Source organism: Mauremys reevesii, linkage group 10, assembly GCF_016161935.1.
Source record: "Mauremys reevesii isolate NIE-2019 linkage group 10, ASM1616193v1, whole genome shotgun sequence".
NCBI classification, from domain to species: Eukaryota; Metazoa; Chordata; order Testudines; family Geoemydidae; genus Mauremys; species Mauremys reevesii.
In genome coordinates, this window is record NC_052632.1 from 80,408,949 (window position 1) to 80,429,384 (window position 20,436).

The 20,436-nt window shown below is 42.7% G+C and overlaps 1 protein-coding gene across 3 annotated transcripts in view; it reads left to right on the forward strand.

The window, feature by feature from the left end:
• The window catches only part of LMF1 (lipase maturation factor 1), a 329,598-nt gene that overhangs the window by 213,073 nt on the left and 96,089 nt on the right, over nt 1–20,436 (forward strand). The window lies entirely within an intron of this gene.

Below are 20,436 nucleotides of genomic sequence, written 5' to 3' on the forward strand. Positions count from 1 at the left end.
ACTAAGCTCATCTTTTGGTCTCTTGTTACTTGCTGCCTTGAGAACATCGGTCAAAACTTTTGGGCTGGATTCTGGCCCTCAGCTCCACTCCCCTTGTGCTGCCCATGCACTGCAAAGGGAGTAAAGCGAGACCCAGGTCCCAGCTGAGGTTTTCCCCAGCATGGCAGGCTTTCCAGCAGATGTACGGCCAACATCACTGGTTCCCCCCCCAGCATCTTCACCTGCAACATGTACCGGGGGTGGAGGGATAGAACTGGGGCAAAGAGAGGATGCAGTTCGTTTGTTGCCCGTGGCGATCTCTGGGTGGGTTCTAATGGGCAGAACTAGGAGCAGCCTAGATTTTGTTAGAACCAGATCCAATTTGGGGAAGTTTATAAGTGGGTCCCCTTTGGCCTCCCCCTCAGTGGAAGCTGGATGCAGTTGAGGATCTGACTCACTGAGGGTTGATGGCCCTGATTCTGCAAGATACTTAAACGCGTGCCTGTCTTTATAAAGTCAGTGAGACTATTCCCATATACAAAGTTAGGCACGGGCTTAAATACCTGACTGGATTAGGGCCTAAGAGTCAACTGCTTCATCTTAATCCATGCAAGTTTAACGATTTTGAATTAATAGTTTATTGACAGTCGGCACCAATTTAAAATAAATCCACAATGAGCTACTCATAGCTAGCCACTACATTTATTTGCTCTTCTAAATATAGGAGGAAACTGTGGTATCTCGGAGAACCCTTGTGTGGTAGCTCTTGGCAAATACTGTTGGTGAAGGGTGACCACTGTAGGTTAGAAAGATGGTTTTCCCACCTTATTTACTTATTTGTAATTTTATTTTAATTAGCTCATCGTTTGAAAATGCTTTCAGTCTCTGACACATTCGTGCAAATGTTTTCTCTTAGCGCTGATGCGTGCTTTTAAAGCACTTTGGTGGGTGAAAAGCTGCCTTTAAAATGTTTTATGTAAGGAACGAAGTCTCTAATGTGTATTATGTGGCAGGCTAGAGAGGTAATTTAATAACAACAAAAAGTTGGCGGCGTTACTTTGGGGCAGCCCATTAGGGTACAGACGTGCTACAGAATTGAATGGAAATTCAAAAATATCTCTGCATGGCAGATTGGCTTTTATTACCCCCCAAAAAACCGAGCATATAGCTGGACAGAATTGAACAGGAACAGTATTGAACAGTATTTCCTTTGAATGTGCTCTTTATGGGACTGTGTGACTCTGAAAGCTCGGATGTGTTTCAGTGGGATGTGGGGTGGTTGGCTCTAGGATCGCTTCCATTGTTACGTGTTTCAGGTGAGATTTTCAGATGTGCCAAAGGGAGTTTAGGCATCTAGGGCGAGATTTTCAAAAGTGAAAAAGAGAAGTTAGGTGCCTACCCTCTCACTTCCCCAGATCCTGTTAAAAGCCAGTGGGAGTTGTGTGCCTAACTCCCTGAAGTGCTTTTGAAACTCTCACCCTCATTGATTTGTAGGGACCTTAGAGAGCAAAATACAAACCAGTAAAAATCTGACCTTGTGGCAGGTGTGAGGGAAAACGCTCCAGATCCCTACCCACTCCCAGAGTGTGAGACTACAAATGCTGGGCTTACAATCACGACTTCATTTTCCCAACCGTCCTCCTTCATGGCACTGGCTCTGCAACTTCCCCGATGCTCTCATCTCCCAAAGACTTCAGTCCTCAACCTCTCAGGAGATCAGAGCACAACCTTCAGGAGAAATTGCAGACAGCGAATGAATTCTGATTATTATTGTTTGTATCTATGTATTGTGGTAGCACCTAAGAGCCCCAGTCACGGACCAGGACCCCATTGTGCTGGGATCTACACAAAAACAGAAGCAAGACAGTCTCTGCCCCAAAGAGCTTACAATCTAAGACAAGATACAGCAGGTGGATACAGAGAGACGAGTGCACAAGGAAACAATGAGACAGTTCTGGTTGCTTGATAGGCAGTGGTTTCAGCACACCAGCTGTCTACTGGTTCACCATGTTATTAGGATCAAAAGCTTCTTATAATTTTTCTTTATTTTAATATGGAAGGCAGAAAATCCTGTTGCCTTACATTGATAATACTGTTGGCTTTTCATAATGGGTAGCACTCATGTTTTCGGGTAGTAAGTTTCATATAAAGACCTGGATGAAAATAGAGTGTAGAGAGAGAAATGTTTCACATTTTTAAAAATTTGACAAAAAGATGCTTGCAATAATATTTCATAGAAAACATTTGCTGGGTTTTGGCCAGCTTCTCAAGTGAAAATTCAAAATTTCAACCAAAAAAGGTCACTCCAATTTTTGAATTGTCTTCACTAAAACTTTTCTTTATTTTTTTTTTCACCCAGCTGTACATTAGTAATTAGCCCCATGGAGCTAAAGCAAGGAAATATGGACTAAAGGCTACTAAATTTAGCCCTTGCGTCTCCCTGTTTTCTCTTTTCTTTCAGGGATCTCTCACAATAATAACAACAGTAAAGGAATATACCTAACTGTTGTGTAGCATTTTTTTCATCAGTTAGATCCCAAAGTGAGAGAAGCCTGTGCTGTGAATTAAAATACCTGCACCTACTGGCAGATGGATGACCATCGTGTGTGTGTGAGTGAGAGTGACAGAAAATTCTCATTACTGGGTTGAGATTTTCTGAAAACTCCATGAATTGTAGGAAGGTTGTTTAGATCTTTGATCACTCTTTACAAAAGTTTGTGTGTCTCATAGTTGCCTCTATTTACTGCATAGTGACAGTAGGCTTTTGGATAATACACCGGACTCTCGCTAGAACGTGCATGTATATAGCGTGAATTCGTATATAAGGCGGTCGCGGCCATGGATCCCAAATTTAATTACTTTAATTACAATTAATTTTAACGCGGTCTCCGCGCATGGATCCCAAATCCCGCATTCTAGCGAGGGTCCGGTATAATTGAAAGCCAAGTGTGTTTCATATCCATTACAAATCAGAAATAGCTGATCAGAGAGATAAAGATATGTGTTGGGGAGGGTTTGTTTTAAGATTGCTCTTCTGCTTACTGAATGTTTTATGGACAGTCCTGCTAGCTTTATTTGCCTTTGATATAAGGACGGTTGGAAAGGTAGCTTAGACTGTATTTAATAACTAGTCCTTCAACACGGAGAGGCGTAGAAAGTAATTTGTCCCACTGCCAAACACCAGAAAGAATGGGGGTTTTGTTCATTGCTTCACAGTGATTTTACCTGGGTGTATTCTGGAAAGAGGGAGAGACTTACGCTGCTGTTACTCTGCACACTATGTTGATTTATTGAAATTGGACTCTGAAAATGTAACTTGCTAGGTACATTATGACATGGAATTTCTAGGAGAAATATACAATTGGTCTGGTTATTATTTCCCCCCTCTCATTTGGGCACATTTCCAGCTTTTGCGTTAAGGAATGGGACTTTAAATTAGGCCTGAATGGGCACAATGCAGCTTTGCACTCTGATGCTTAGTCTTTTATTAGGGAGCATCGGAACTTGCATCGCCGTGTCATCCATACAGCTTTGCATTGTGTCCTGCTCTCTGATATGCCTTGGTGAGAGTCTATTTTGCAGCACTAGAAGAGAGAGCCTGCTCACCTGTTTGGAAATTGTTCTGGCTTTCAAATTTTTTTTTTTTAATTAGAGCAATGCATTGAAAAAACAAAAATGCTGCAGGAAGCCACAGTATGCTGCATGCTAGTTTCCCTTCCTCATGGCATGAGATTGTTGCTTTGAGTTGGTTACTGTCCCTGCACCAGTGTGCATCAGAATAACTGTTGCAGTTGTATATTCTAAAGCACTTCCTATTTGTAGAGTGTCTTTCATCCAGGGCTCTCAAAGCACTTACAAACGTCTACTCAACAGTGCCCCAATTCAGCAAATCATTTACGCATGTCTTAAGTGCTTTGCTGCATCAGGCCTAAATCTCCCACCATTGCTGTGAAACAGGTAAATACTGCTCCCATTTTACAGACTGGGAAACTGAGATATGGAAGGGTTGATCGATTTGTCCCAGGTCACATAGCAAGTCAATGGAGCAAGAAATAGAAACCAGAAGTTCTGACTCCTAGATCTTTCTCTAATCATGAGATACACTTCATCTCATTGAGCCCAATCCTTTAGCTCTGATTTGGTCAAAATGCCCACTGACGTTAATGGGAATTTTGGCTGTATACTGTCTTTAGGGTTTAGCTCCATGTGGCTAACAAGTCAGTAGCGTTTGAACAGTTGATATAGCAAGATAAAAACTGAAACCATACCACACCAGAGTAAGGAGCATGGTAAAAGTGTAGAAAGATAAAATGGAATTCGAGGCGGCCATGGCACCCATTACCCAAGCTAAGCTGCATCTGAAAGAGGTGGGGTGGAAGGAAGAGAGAGCGTGTGTGTACTGATTCAAATCAATTTTCAAGTAATTGGTGGAAGAAAAAGAAAAAAGACCTGGATAAAACTGAGGTTGGATTAACAACTGCAGAGGCTGGATTAGGAGAAGAAAGCCGGGTTCTCAGTTGATATACTGCAAACTCCATTGAATTCGAGAGCTATACTCGTTTAGACCAGCTGAGTATCTGGCCCATGAGCTCCGTGGCAGATGCAGATGTGAGAATACAACTAATTAAAAAAAAAAAAAAAAGCTGAATCTGGAATATGTTGATGATCTCTGGAACAATGGAAGGATTTGAGATTATTGCATGAACCAGAGATAAGTATAAATCTTTTCTCTCATTCAGAAAGTTCTTATGTCTTGGTTCTGATAGCTTGGTGTGTTGGCATGGCAGAAACTGCTTCATATGAGCATCTCGTTTGTAAGACGAATAACAAAATAGAAGAAAGCCACATCATATGAATTTATCTCTTATCTAAATGAAAACATGTGCAAATGAGAAGTAGGTGAGGAGGGGTAGCGAGGTGAGACAGTGTAGCTGCTCGTCCTTTTTACTTCATATTTTATTTTTTGTTCATATTTATATATAATTTTGTATCAGTTTCCAAAAACAACAAAGAAATTAGCTACAAGTAACAAAATTAGGAATGGCTTGTTTGTTACAGGAAATCGGGCATCTGGTAGCTAGACCAATTTAAACTAGAGAGGTAGAAGAATCCTATTTCTGCATTGTGGAAATCATCTAGTCTAGTACAAGAGAATGAGTTGTCTTTTTTTTTTTGGCTGTTATATTGCTTTGAGAGTGAAGGGTTTCACTGAATGTGTGGATTACAGAGGTAAGTGCAATATATGTTGGAGATTTTCAGTTGTAAGGGGTTGAATTACATTCTCACCTCTTGGTCTTTCTGTTAGGATCATCACTTATAGAGATATATGTGTAAAACGGCGGAATAGACGCAGGGTGGAGGATTACTCACTCACTTGTGGTAGCCAGATGTGAGTTGGTACTGACAATGTGTTGGAAGAAAACTGAACCTCTTTAATATCTCAATATGGCCTGATAAAGTGTGTAGTGTATTAGTTATGGAAAAATTGATGCAGATGAGAAAAACACAGGGAGGGAATTGTTTGGGGGCCAGGTGGTGGAGCCATTTCTATAATGTGTGAAAAGGATGGATTCCCTAATAGCTAATCTGGTTGATTTAGTTTGTCCTTCTTGGTATATTAAGTAGTTACTATTATTACTGATAAGATATAAAAGTTGAGATTTTCTTTCCCCAGTAAATTTTGTTGGCATTTATATTTTTTTCTAATTTTCTATTTCCATTATTTTGAAAGAGAGAATACAGAATAATAATTATTTTCAAATAGATGATTTATTTCATGTCATTATTAGATGTGTACAGCTGAAGTCTCTTATACAATGGTTGCTAATTTACTTACTGACCAATTTAACACTGTGAGCCAGGTTCTGATCTCAGTTACGGTGCTGCAAACCCATTGAAGTCATGTTGAGAGGGGCCACTCCAGATTTAAACGCCTGTAAATGGGTTCAGAATCTGTCCCATAAATAGATTGCCAGCAAATGCAGTTGGGATTTGAACCCGGTAATGCATAGAAGTATTCGGAGCTTTCATTATACTTCACTATAATGGTGAGTGGATTGCACAGTATTATGGGAATTTGTACTGGACAGTTAAAACACTTTTGAGAAAAAGTTGCTGACCTCTAGACATTTAGGTCCTAATCCAGCAAAGAACTTAAACACATGCTTAATTTTAAGCACGAGTATCCCATTTAAGTCAGTGGGATTTAGTCGCATGCTTAAATGGTTTCTTGGATAAGGACCTAAAATATTTGCCTTATCCTGGTTAAAAGGCAGCATTTATATGACTGAGATGGCCTGTAAATTCAATAATAGCCTATTTTAATCACTTTACCCAGAATGAAAGCTCGTGACAAAAAGGGGATAAAGGTTCCCAGTTATCAGTTCACCCAAGAATCTCCCCAATCCTGTATGTATTCCTTTCTGCACTTCCCGAATTCCTTTTGTAGGGGTTGATCAGTCACAAAATTCCAATTGATTTCAGCAGCGAAAGGTCCAGAGCTAAGGACTGACAGCCAGCTGGATTGACACCGCATGGTTGCTCAGCTGCAACAGTCCTATCTCTTAGGGTTTGGCAGGGTCATGAGAACATAGGCCCCGATCCTGCAAGATGCCGAGGGCCTTCGTCTCCACTGTGGCCGTCTGATGCTGTGGAACCATCTGTATAACCAGTTAAGCCAGGAGGCCTCTTTGCAGTAACAGCAAGATTATTGGCTCGTTTGGGAAGTGGCTGGGCAAAAGGGCTTAATCTGTGGCTGATTAGCATCTTGGAGACAGCCCAAGCAGCCAAAAATGACACACAATTTTGCTCCAGGCCATAGTTTAACATTTTAGCATCCTTTTGGCCTGTATGTTATACGCACAATAGAGAATGTGCTGGACGTTGTTGTTCTGCCCATGATTGCTTTAAAATTTGGCATAGGAAATGCACTAGAAGTACAGAATGAGTGGAAGTACTTCATTTAAAAAAAAAAGTTTGTGTAGCATTTTATGCACAATGCTTAAGAAGGCCTAGATGGTTATTTCCTTTAGGGCACATGCACTCAGCCACAAAGGAAGTGTTATTTACTCCTCATAATACAAGAACTAGGGGTCACCAGATGAAATTAATAGGCAGCAGGTTTAAAATAAGCAAAAGGAAGTATTTCTTCACACACCACACAGTCAACCTGTGGAACTCCTTGCCAGAGGATGTTGTGAAGGCCAAGACTATAACAGGGTTCAAAAAAGAACTAGATAAATTCATGGATGATAGGTCCATCAATGGCTATTAGCCAGGATGGGCACGGATGGTGTCTCTAGCCTCTGTTTGACAGAAGCTGGGAATGGGCGACAGGGGATGGATCACTTGATGATTCCCTGTTCTGTTCATTGCTTCTGGGGCACCTGGCACTGGCCACTGTCTGAAGACAGGACACTGGGCTAGCTGGACCTTTGGTCTGACCCAGTATGGCCGTTCTTATGTAGAACATATCACACCAGATTTCACTGGAATCCGTTCAGAAATAGGGTGGGTGTGGAGTAGGAGCTGGGTCTGATCATGTAAGGTGCTGAATGTGCAAACTCCCACCTATTTCATTGGGTTCATCCTGGGTTTGTGTAACTCATATTCTTCTTCCCGTGTGGGCAGAATTTCTTTCTCCTTCTGCACCCCACGCCTCATGACCCAAAAGGAAATATTAACATTGGGGCACCCATCTTCTGAAGTAGCCATAAGCAAAAGCCCCCTAAAAATGAACATGCCAGCTAATGCTGCTGTTTGACTGAGTTGACCTTGCCATTTGCCTCTGCGTTTCCAAGCGGGGATTTGCCAACCTCTGGAATTGCAGCTTTCAGTGCTACACACGCACTCAGAAAGTTTCATGTTATAAATTGTCGGCAAAAAAGAGGAGGGGAGGGGGAAAGTGCATTTTGAACCTAAACTGGAATCTCAATTTCCCTCCTCACCGCTCTGTTACGCCGACCCTCTCAATGGAGGTAAGTTGCATGTGTAGCGAGGTCTGTAAGAGGGCACTGTTCTATGTGGAGGGAGGAACCCTGAAGGGGTTAAGCCGTGAGCAGGGATTTCTAGAACAGTTCAGTTGTTTTACATTAGAACAGGACGGCCCTGGCTGCCTTATGTGCTCTGGGACCCAGGGGCCGGGTCCCCAGTGTTAACTCTGCGTAACCAATGCCGTACAACTGGCACCAGCCTCGACCACAAGTGGCCATTAAAATAAACATCCCAAGGCTTAACTGACAGGCAGACTCAAGGAGAAACAGGCCTGCATGACGGGGAATATTAAATACTCTGCAAGAACCTAACTTCATAAGACAAACAATCCCACCCCCTCCTTACTGTATCACCCCTGCCCGTTGGCCTCAATGAGTGCACTGTTTTGGGTAGGCGTGTGCCTCTCTCTGGGGGTTAGGGTCTGGTGCCAGTGGTGGGGGAATATGCTAGAAATTCAGCCCTTAAACCAGCTCAGTGTAAACATGGCATGAGCCATGCAACACAGGAACCACCGGGCAGTTTGGCTACTGTCTTCAGCAGCAGAACTGAGAGAAAAGCACTCAAATGCGGCTTCGATGAGAGATGTTCACAGAAATGGGGAGAGATTGTAATTAAAAGGCAAAGAACTAAATGGGGGTGGGTGGGGGAAGTGGCTTGAAAAGCCTGTTTGCCAAAGTTGTAATGATCCCCAGACTGAGTTAGTTCCTTATCTGTTTGTGTTGTGCATGTTCCTTATCCTGAAAACAGCCCTGTCGTCCTTGGCAGCGCAGGAATTCTTCAATTAGTCGGGCTCTGAGCTCATGCCTCAGGACGTTATTCGGCCACAGCAATGGAGGGTAAAAGGCTTTATTAGAAAAAGAAAAGCCTGGCATACGACTACATTCTTATTTATAATGAGGAGTTGTAAGCTCTCCAATTTCAGACAAGTGTGAGGGCATTATTGTGTCCATGGGGATAATGGAGTGAAACATTTATTGCATGGAATTTAGTTGTCTACCAGACGTATTTGTTTTTTGTTTTTTTAAAGACAAGCACGAAAACAAGCCATATATACAGTACAACGAGCCAGGCAGTTACATGAGGCAACAATCCTTGATACCAACATCAGGGCAAAATAACAGAAATAGGTTGGTGCCCGCTGCGTTCAACTTCTCAGCAAAGCACTATAACACGTACTGAAGTCCCTCCCTGTTTAGCAAAGCACTCGAGCACTTGCTTAACTTTAAGCATGGGCTTAAGTCCCATTAACTTCATGTGCTTAAAATTAAGTAGTGGGAGTTTATAATGTGCTTAAGTGTTTAGCTGAATACGGCTGGATTGCTGAACGATGGCCTTAGCTGTAAGGGTTTTTCTCATATAGCCCAGGGAAGGCCCAGAACAGGGTACTGTTTGATTTCCAAAGATGTTGATCCCCCACAGTTCCCATTGACTTCCAGTTGGGATTTGTGAGATCTGAAAATCAGGCCTCTTACCTTTGAAATCATGGGTTTTTTTTAATGGTCTCCTGTTCTGTCACAGGTTTCAGAGTGGCAGCTGTGTTAGTCTGTATCCACAAAAAGAACAGGAGTACTTGTGGCACCTGAGAGACTAACAGATTTATTTGAGCATAAGCTTTCGTGGGCTACAGCCCACTTCATCGGACGCATCTATCACAGCTGCATGTACCACGGGTCTGCAAGACGCTGAACTTCAGCGATGCTCCCACCATCTTATTGCCCAAAGTTATTTTCTCTGTTAAAGCTTCGCTTAACAAGTCCTTTAACCATTCCGAATGCACGAGGGGGATGATAGCAGAGCGGGTTGGAAAATAGGGACCCGAGGCAGGTTACTCAGAAAAAAAATCAACTTTTCTTCAGAAAAATGGGTTTGGGATTTTTGATGATAAGTCAACACTTTCATTGAAAGTTTTTGTTTAGCTGAAAACCCAATTTTCCATTTTCCAGTAGCTGGAGTGTATAGACCTCCCTTCTCAACGTATTTGTTTTGCTATTAACAAAGATGTCCAGACCCATTTCTTGGCATTAACGACAAGATTTAACTCATCTATCAATTCCACCACACGGACAGTTTGTAAATGGGTATCTCTTTGCAGAATCTCACGGGTTTTAACCCTCTCATTTCTTTTATTTAGATTTTGTTTTGAATGGCCTCAGTATGAGAAAGTTTAAGTAGTTCTAAAAGGTGCAATTCACTAGAAGTGGGGCGAGAAACCAAATGCCCTGGAAGAGTTTGTGTATCAGCTCTCAAAATTTCAAGTGAATGAATTTTGTCTATCCTGACCTTTTTCTATCTGCATCCTTTGCTGGCAGGAAGAAATTTTAAACGACACTATTGCAGAAATGCCTGCTAGGTCGGCCTTATGGGGCAGATGTGGACCCGTTACCTGTTTTTCTTGTTTTATGGCTAATGTAAAGAAGGATTTAAAATTGTAAAGGTGAAGTTTTCTCTGTTCCAGGTTGTTATGCTTTTGCTGGTTTTTTTTCTAGGAGGCAAAGGGTTATTTTTATTCATGCCCTGCTCCACCCAGGCCAAAATGAGTGAAAGATACAAATAGAGAGAACGTTCGCCTGAGCACCTCACTTTCTCTTACATTGGGGTGTCTGTGCACCACTGTGGGAATGTAACCTGACAGTGAATGTCAGAACGAGCCGATTTTAATATGTAATTGTTGTCCACGTTAAGGCCCCTTTACACAGCAAAGTTGTCTTGGGTCTTCTGAACACACACAAGTTATACCACTTTAATTATATAGAGGTTAGTGGTTCTCAGACTTATTTGATCGGGGCCCCCTTCTTTGTGTTTATGTCGTCCCTCCCCCCATCCCCCAAGTACATACACCACCACCCAGTTCTGACAGCAGAGCGGAGAGCAGCGGCTGCCGGCTGGGTGCCCAGCCCTGAAGGCAGTGCAGCGCCAGCAGCAGCGCAGAAGTAAGGGTGGCAATGTGAAAAGTGACATTCGTCAATATCGCTTTTCACAGCAGACTTAGCAGCCCGTTACCACCCTCACGTCTGCACTGCTGCTGCACCCCAGGGCTGACACTGGAGCCCCGTCACCTCCAGGTGAGGGATTGGGGGAGGCGGGGGGAGCCCGAGAATCAATGAGGATCAAGCCTTGTTCTGTGTTCATACAACACCTAGCACAGTGGGGTTCTGGTCTTTGACTAGGGCTGCTAGGCGCTATGGAAATACAAATAATAACTAATAATAATTGATGTATTGCTCAGACCTTTTTTTTCCTGAGAGAGGGGGATAAAAAAAAAGTCTTGATTATTTTTCATTGTGTTTGATTGAAAAGTCCAAGGCCAATGCATAGAGTAGGGAAGTGTTATCAGAGTTACTTTCTGTCCCTCCTAGTTCTGTAACAATCACCTTAATGCTGCAAACGCCATCCTTACTCATCTTCTGGCTGCCTCCGGTGGTCCTGGTGCACATTTGCATGTGTTTTAGACAGCTTGTTTCAGCTCTTATTTAGTTCACTGTGCTTGCTGATACTTTGTTGTAGAGGAAATGCAAGAGGGTATTAAAATAGTTCATAAAACCATTTTAAGTGCATTTAAAAATCTTCTTCGATCTCACAAAGCCTTCATCCAAAGAGCGTCACTGCTAGCATATTGATGTCTTTTGCAAAGAGATGCACTGCTATAGCCTTTCTGACTGCGATTCAGCAAAGCACTTAAGCACCTGCTTAAGCTCATTCCCGCTCTGTGAAGTTTAAGTATTTTGAAGAACCAAAGCCTGTCCCTTACTGCAGAGAGCCGTCCATACACATGAAGGTCATTGACTTCAATGGAACTATGGGGATTATTCACTTGAGTAAACATTTGCATGATCAGTTTCTTGAATTTTGGTTATAGAATTTTTGGTGGTGACAAATTAGATTCAGATCTGGACAGAAAACCCAGAGCCAGCCCCTCGAGCTTCCAGAAACTCCATCCAAATTATGCAGCTGGTGCCCATAACCATAATAGACTGAATTGAAATTCCAAAAGCTAAATCCTCCATACTGTCAGCAAACTTGGATAAAGACCCAACATTCATAGACCAGGCCCATCTCTGCCATGAGCAGAAAACTCGAGTGCCGTTCTGAAAGCCCTTTATTTATCGGGATAAGAAGTGAGGGTTTTAAATAGTGCCATGTAAACCTTGGGTTTGCTTAGGTTTGGATGGGTAGCCAAAGATTTAGATGCATCTGAATTATTCAAAATCTCCTAAATCAGTAAAATCAAGCTGGAGCTATCATGAAAACACACCTTCTAAAAAATTTTGTCAGGATAATGTTGATAATAATAATCCGCTATTTTAAACATGGAACCAAAGCTAAGTAACCATGTGATTTTTTTTTAATAGCTGCAAAACATGTCCCTGCCTTTCTGTTGCTTTTCATTCTCGCTCATTACACCTCTGAAATAAGGCTTGATCCTGCAATTATATCTGCACAGAAGGACCTCCCCTCGCTTCCACATATATGTAACCGATTGCAGAATCAGGGCTGTAGATTGTAAAAGTGCTCAGAGCCGGGGATGAGCCTTCTGTTTGTTCTGAGAGGGTCTTAGCCCCCTTTTTAGTACTAGTTGATAAATAATAAAGATTTCTTGTACTTCCTACTTCCAGTCATTCGCCCAGATCCTTCCTTTCTCAAATCTCAAAGACCTGGCTTTTAGCTCTTTCCTCTGTCTGGGAGTTTTACCCAAGTATGGCCTGAGTAAAAAATGAATAAGAACTTACAAATTTGGCTTATTGCTTTGGCATTTAAAGAACAGGGTAGTCCAGAGAGGTAGAGGACAGGGGAGTAGTGTTAGGCCAACGCAAAGCATTACTGTCTACACTAGAAAGAGTTTGCCAGTATAGCTGTACAGGTATAAGAGTTCTTTTGTCGGTACAGTGCACTGCAGTTCCCTGAATGAAGTGAACTATGCCGACGACAGGACTCCTGCTAGTATAACTGAGTCTACGCTGGGGCTTTTGCTGGCACAGCTATGTCAGCTGGGGGGGGTGATTTTTTTTCACACTCCTAACTGACAAAGTTTTGCTAGCATAGCTATTACGTGTCTACCAGCCCTCAGTGACTTGCCCACAATCTCACAAGATGTCTGTGAGCCACAGAAGAGAACCCAGATTTCCTTAGTCCCCAACCAGAGCTTTATCTATAACCCATCCATCTTTGCGCCCCTGAAACGGGGTGCAGCATTATTTGAGATGCCATTCCTATCTGGAGGGGTCTGTTCTAAGTTAGAGACGTAACGGTTTTCCGGGAACACATGGCAGTTCTTCGTACAAACATCCAGGATGACGGGAGCTGATGCTCGTCAACTCATTTCAGCCTTCCAAGCCTTGTAAAAACATCTAATCAGTGCAGTTGCCAGTCACTGTACGCCAGGGCTGGATTTTGAACCAGGGTCCCTGAGGTGAAATTCAGTCTGCTTTTTATCTGAAGCCGCTTGGGAGTTTGTGATTTTTATTATGAATGTTACAATTTACTCACATTGGTTTTCCTTAGTGTTCTCCAAGATCTGCACATGCGGTTTTCAGAACTAACCAGCACCAAAATGCTTTCTACAGGTTACCAGCATCTTCTTTTGTTCTTCGGAAATGCAGTTTGCAGTGTCGACTGCTCAAACCCAGGAGGTTTGTTTAAACAGCCTGGTTGAGGTCGATGTTCAGTTTTAACGTGTCGTTCATTTATTTGGAAAGTTAAACCAGACAGCCTACAACTCTTAGGCTGCCCCCACCTCTTTTAGTTTGATTTGGCTTAAAGCTAAGTGGTGTTCCAGTTTGGAGAATTCAAATGTTCAACAAGGTAGCGAGTTCCTAATGACACAATTTACCCTTTATGAACACATTTTATGAAAGAGCCCACTGTTCGTCGCCAGTTTTAACTCTTGTGTGTGTTTAACCAAAAAAAAAAATAAAAAATATCCAGGTCCCAAAACAACCTAATCTAAACACAGGCACGAGCCATGAGCTTTCCTTAGATAAACTCCCCTCTGATTGCAGCATAGTGTTCCTTGGCCTCGCACTGGGCATCGTATTTATGGTCACGCAAAAAAATCATTCCAAAGGAGATATGGTTCCAGTTTTAACACCGGACTTTTTTTTTTTTAAGTGAAGCAATATGGGTCTTTTTTGAGAGGAGGTGATGGCCATAAATTTTTTGTGTGGTGAATGGTAGATTAAATGCCAGATTCCATTGCTGTTAACAGGCAGATCTGGCAGGTCAAAATAATTCCTACCACCCCGTCCCCAAAGCGGCAGACTAAGGGCTTGTCTGCACCAAGGTGTGAATCAACTGAAAGCTCCATAGGGCGCTTTGACGCACTCTCATGTCGAAAAGCAATATGTCAAAGTGCACTACAGAACTTTTAGTGCAAGGTAGCAGGGTCCACATGGCAAGTTTGTGCGCAGCAAACTAGTGTGCTCTAGATTTGCACCTTGGCTTGCAGTGCACTAACTCGCCATGTGGACAAGCTCATAGCCCTAAAAAAGGCATCCTTATGGAATAGGGCCCTGAAACAAGTGTTGCAGTAATCTGAAAATTAGGGGCAAGTAATTTTGTGTTTGTAAATAACTGACTTTAAAAAAAAAACAGGTGATTTTGGGTGCCCAGCGTCAGACCTGAATTTCAGAAAGTGCTGAGCACCTACCCTCTGAAAATTGGGTCCCTTCGCGATACCTCAGGTTGAGCATCCACAATTGCTAGTCACTTTTGAAAATCTTGGCCCAGAGGCCTAAAGTTAGGTTCCTAAGTCCCTACTGAGGCACCTAAATAAAGGACTGTTCTGAATGCCAGCAGTTCCAAGTGAAGTCAGTGGTTCTAAAAGGAAAGGTCTTTTACATTTCCATGTCTGCAGTGTCTGTATAATTCTATGGGGATTCTTCAAGAGAGGCACATCTTCCATTGAACTTAAACAATTTAGAAGCCATCAGGGAGCTATTGATAAGAGCTGACCTCTCACAGAACATCATCTCTTCTTCCTGATACAGAAGAAGATGGGTCTGAACCAAGCCCAGTTCCAATCTTTCCCAAAGTCTGAGTGTATGCAGATCTGGGGGTTTAGTTTGGGCCTCTCTCACTCTACAGCCAAATATCAGATACAAAGGTGCGTCTCCAGACTAGCTTTGATCGCGTGGAATCTGTACGGATGAGATGTGACTTCCACTGAGAGACTCCGCTAACAAATTTGCAAAGTTTAAACACAATAACAAATTAACTGCAATCTTAATGGATTAGTCGGGGCCCATTTGGGTCCAGTTCTTATCTCACAGGCCTCTGTTGATGTGCATCTGTTAAAATCATTTCTTGCATAACCTAATGCGGCACAGTGCTTGGCCGATTTTATTAGACGCTACAGTACAGTCAGCATTGTGTCTTCTGCCTCTTTTGCATGTGTGTCTTTCAGAGTTAGCGTCTGATCCAGCATTGGTTCTGGGCCCCTTTGCTCTTGCTGAAGTCAAAGGGAGTCAGCTGAACTCAGCACCTCACAGTATGTGGTCCTTAACTTCCCCTTCCAACTGTGTTTACATTTGGAGTCTTCATAGTGTAAGGAACTTTACAACCTTTCCACTACTGGGAAAAAGAGAGAACTGGAAACCTTATGATGAGGGTATAAAGGTTAAAAATAAATCAGGAACTCCGTTTAACAAACTGAGAACAAAGTGAGGCAGGCAGCTGCCAAGTTTCCCCCACATGAGTCCCATTCCCCTCTCGGGCAGCGGGCAGCTGACGAGGATGTTTCTTAGCACTGTATTACCTTTTACTACACTCTGGCCATATCAAAGTTGTACACAGAGACTTGCAACATGGTTTGCTTTGAAATCATTGGCCCTGTGTACTGGCTGTTCTGTCCTGGGCTATGTGTTTTCTGCTAATTGAATGCGAGGTTGTTTTGTCATTTTTTCACATCTGGCAAACATTTTTTCCACCCTCTTCTCCCCTGCCCATCTCGATCCTTGCAGGGGTGAGCTTTACTTGTCTATAGAAGTCGGATACCTTTTTTTGTCTTTTTTTGGTGTTTTAAAAAAATTTTAAATGGCACCTCTAGCTGCAGCGACTCTCCACTAGTGAAACCCCTGCATCCTTTGGGAGCAGAATATTGTTACAGGGAAACATCGTTTTGCTGCTACGTAGCTTTTGAGAGGAGGCAGAAACATTTATTTTCAAAGCAGGAGACAGCAATGCTGTGGCAGCGTTTGGTCGGGTTGACTTTGTTTCTGTTATGCCAAAGGATCATCGTAAATGTCTTCCATGGCACACGGCAAACACCGACTAGGTGCTGTGTCAGAGGCTCTCTACGGATTTGCTACGTCCTGATGCTGAGTGCGGCAGCCAAACCGAGGAACAGTCAGATTTAAAGAAAGTTGTTTGTACTTTAAAAAATGGAACCAGCTTCTGACTGGATGATTTTTTTTTCTTTTTAATTTTATAAATGATTTGCCCCCATTTTAGCAAAGTATTTAAACTAGCAATTAAGTATCCTTGGCTTCAAGTGCTTTGCTGAATGGTAACAGTTATTAATTAAGTATTGCTTTTTACCTGCAAAGCATTATTACAAACGTGTTAATCCTCCCCTCGCCCCCTATGAGGTAGCTTCTGTAATATCGATCCCATTTGACAGATCCTCAAGCTGGTGTAAATGAAAGCAGAGCGTTTAAGAGATTTGCCCAAGTGCACAGCGGCAGTGCATGTAAGAACTGGAATGATGACTTCTGAATTGCAGGCTCTAGTAATTGTGTGCTCAGACCACACTGCCTCTGGATGGAATGCTGGCTAATGTACAGGGCATCACTTCTTTGTGCCCTGAATGGACAATTGAAACTAGCTTGTGATCCTTTAGTGTTGCACAGGTTACGCAATCTGTTTCACTTGCTCTGACCCTGAGGCTTTACGGTGATGCCTTGATGTCCGTCCATCATCTATTATAATTTACCTATGGGAAGCATTGAGGGGGATGGTCCCTTTGAAAGATGCTGAAATAAAATAGCTGCTTATATCAACCGTTCGTTGCTAGATAAGGGGGCGCCGGCTGGGAGCCAGCAAATCCATCTGCTCGCTCTTGTACCAAAGTGATCCCCCTGTCTTGTAGCAGAAAAGAATAAGCGAGCCCAAGTGTAACATATATTAAAGCAAAATGTAAAATAGCAAAGGCCATATGAACGGAGCAGAGGTATTTTCTCGCTGTCTAGTCTAACGTTTGGTATCATTTTTCTCTAGGATTACGGGGGCTTTCACCTCATAAATTTGTGCCTGCTTTAGGTCGTTAATCTTTCTTTACATGTTGCCTTGCAATTTTAGAGCTTTGCCACCATCTGGGATCACATTTTAAATGGCGTTTCCACTCAGTACGTTCTTTTTCATGAAATTATATATATAAAAATATAATAAATATATCATGGCTGGTTGGTTTTAAACGTTTTCAGTGCTTTTGCAAGGGCTTATGCTGTGTGGAAAAGCTTGTCTTCTTTAATAGGGAATCATAGCAGCAACCAGTTAAAGGACCATATTTGCAATATGCTCATAATTGGCAATTTAAAATATTGGTGTATAATTCCACCTTGTATTTTGCTGAGGAACGTGAGCTTTGTTGTTAGGACATCACAGTCCATCCAGTATGATGTTGTCACTGCTGCAGAGAGAGAAGGGGCAACACAGATAGAAAATCCCAGTGCAAGAGGATTTCCAGGGAAGCACCAACATGTATTAACTGGATGATGAATGATCAGTTCTGTCTGGTGGCACAACAGATGTACCTGGATTTGAGGCCAGGTTTGAGAGAGGAACCAGGCTGTGAGTTGTCATCAGCCCAGCCTATTTGGTGGTGTCACATGAAAACCCCTGGAAGGGGAAATGCAGGAGAAGGATGGGGAAATGCAGGAGAAAGGGAAAGAGACTTAGTTCATACAGGGCCCTCCATTCGCCAATTCATGGAGGCAATAGAAACGACAGAAAAGGGCAAGCGAAAGCGGGCTGCGGAATGCTATTAGCTGCCAAAGGGTGGATCGGGACTGAGTATTTCATCTGAGTACCACTCAGCTGTCAACAAGGGATGGGTATTTGGGAACCCTGGAGTTGTGGGACAGTGTCCATAGATTATGGAAATCCAGAGGGAAGGCATTCCCCAGAAGCGTGGTAGCAAAGGCTGCCTTCCTGCCCCAGACCCTCCGCAGCTAGAAGCCAGGTTCTATCAGGGCTGTGTGCTAATATTGGCTGACTCGTCCATGGCTGGGCATTTGCTGCCAGAGAGAGAGCACTGCGTGAGTTAATGTTACCTTTAGGCGCATTCATTCTCCCATGGATGTCTGCACAGATGTCCCAGGGGTAATGCCGTGGTGCTTGGCTACTTCTGGAGCTCCACCTCCATCTGGCTTTACCACCAGGATTCCCGAGTGTCAGTCATCTGTGAAGCTTCTTTAAGGGAGCTTCCATGAAAAGGGGGGGTGGCGAAAGGGCGGTACCATGGAAGTGGCACTACTTCTCTCAGCATCACCCAGATCAGGAGGCCCTGAATTCATTACACCTGGGCCAGGAAGGTTCTTATTCCCACTCTAGTGGAGGATCAAGTCCTAAACATCATTCATCATCTTGAGTCCCCATATCCTGGGTCGGGCACACACCTTGTTACTCTGATGTGCAATGGCAGTGCAATCAATGTAAAAAGCTTCCCCTTATTTGATTAATGCTTCCCCCTGTATCCAGAGAGAGCCATGGTTCCCAATTCTGCTTTCAGTCACCCTGGTGTAAGTCCATTGGTCAAATTTCCACTGGTGTAACTGAAATCAGAGTCTGAACCATTCTCTCTGACCAAATGTGGCATTTTGCTGATGCTATTAATAACAGGCATTTCCCCTGCAAACAGAAAAAAATTAAGCTGCAATAAGATCCTGTAAGTTCCCTAAGTCCTTAGGCCATCAGAGTCAAGATGTCTGTTGCAAGCTCGGCTGATTTTTGTAAAGCAATTCTGAACAAATAAATAGCCCAAATGGCTCAGCAGTTTCTGGTGTAATTTTAGCTCTGTGCTCCTCCAAGAATGTACACGATGAATAGGTGAATCTGTAATACATCTACAATTAATTCTGTGTACGGCAAGCAGCCCAAGGCTTGCCATGTAGGAATAATGTCAATAAACAGGTATGCTGTGGACCATGGAAATGTGGTCTTTATTAGTTGGCAGGAAAGTTTTGACCATGAGCGAGGGTGCTGTCTGGAAAAGCAAACAGTTCAGTTATAGATCTTCTTTCTTCCCCCATCCAATTTGCTGGAATCCAAAATCTACCACTTAAATGTACCCCTGGTAAAATATAAACCAATGGACATTTACCACCGTGTAAATCAGGGCTGACTCGTCATGAGCAGAGTTTGGCTGGGTAAGTAAATGTCACATACAGGAAGGTTTCACCTATGTTAGTGACTTTGCAAGTGCAGCTCTGTGAACTTGAACGCAAATCCCCAGGGATATTTTATAACACAGATGCATAAAATTTCATGGGAGAATTTCTCCCAAGGCCCTTTCCCCTCCAGCGTCTGTAGCCATCATTCCACAAGAAACCCAATGCCCAGACACGAAGCATTTCTCTGATTTTTCATGCTTTTAACTTTTTGTTTCCAAGGCTTCACTAGGCATGGCGGAGGGACCTGTTTCTGCTTTGAAAACCCTCCACATGCGGAAGGCTGGGGAAAGGGGTTAAAAATGAACAAGCAGTTTTTTTTATATATATAAAGTAAAAATATATACTCTACATCTGAAGTTTATTTAGGTCCTTTGGGACAGTGGCGCGGCACTACGTCTGTAGTAAATTGCCAACATTTTATGGTTTTGCTGGCACTGAGTCAAACACACATCTCCTTGGCTTGTGTTGCTGTGTTAAAGCAGGCAGATTCCAGTATGTTTTTCTGTTAGCTGAATATTACTATTGACTGGACAAGGGAAGCCCTGCCCAGCCAGAACTTGGAGCTAACTTTTATTATTATTTTTATTAATAGATCTACCGGGACTTAATTATTTTGATGTTTCATTACTAAAGAATCGCCCCCCTCTGAACCATCCTGACATTAGATCTCTGCAATTTGACAGATGCAACATTTTTATTTTATTTTGGTTATGATTTTATTTTTATTGGGCTGATGTTAATAATTGGAAGCTTTCAGAGAAGCTATTTATTTATTTAAGTTTGCTGATACATCTATCTATCTATCTATCTATCTAAGAGAATGATGGCTGGAATTTTCAAAAGACCCTAAAAGACAGGCACTCCAATTCCCAGTGAATTTCTTCAGAAAATCCCAGTCCACATGTTTATCTTCACATACAACCACCAAGTTGTGCATCAGCTAAGGTTGCTGCACATGTAACATACCTGACACACAACCTCAAAAACCAGCGAATGAAAAGGTAAGCTACCTAACCTCTGCTCCTCCATGCAGACATACACCTCCTCATGAGCACACCTACTCTACATCACAAAGAGCATA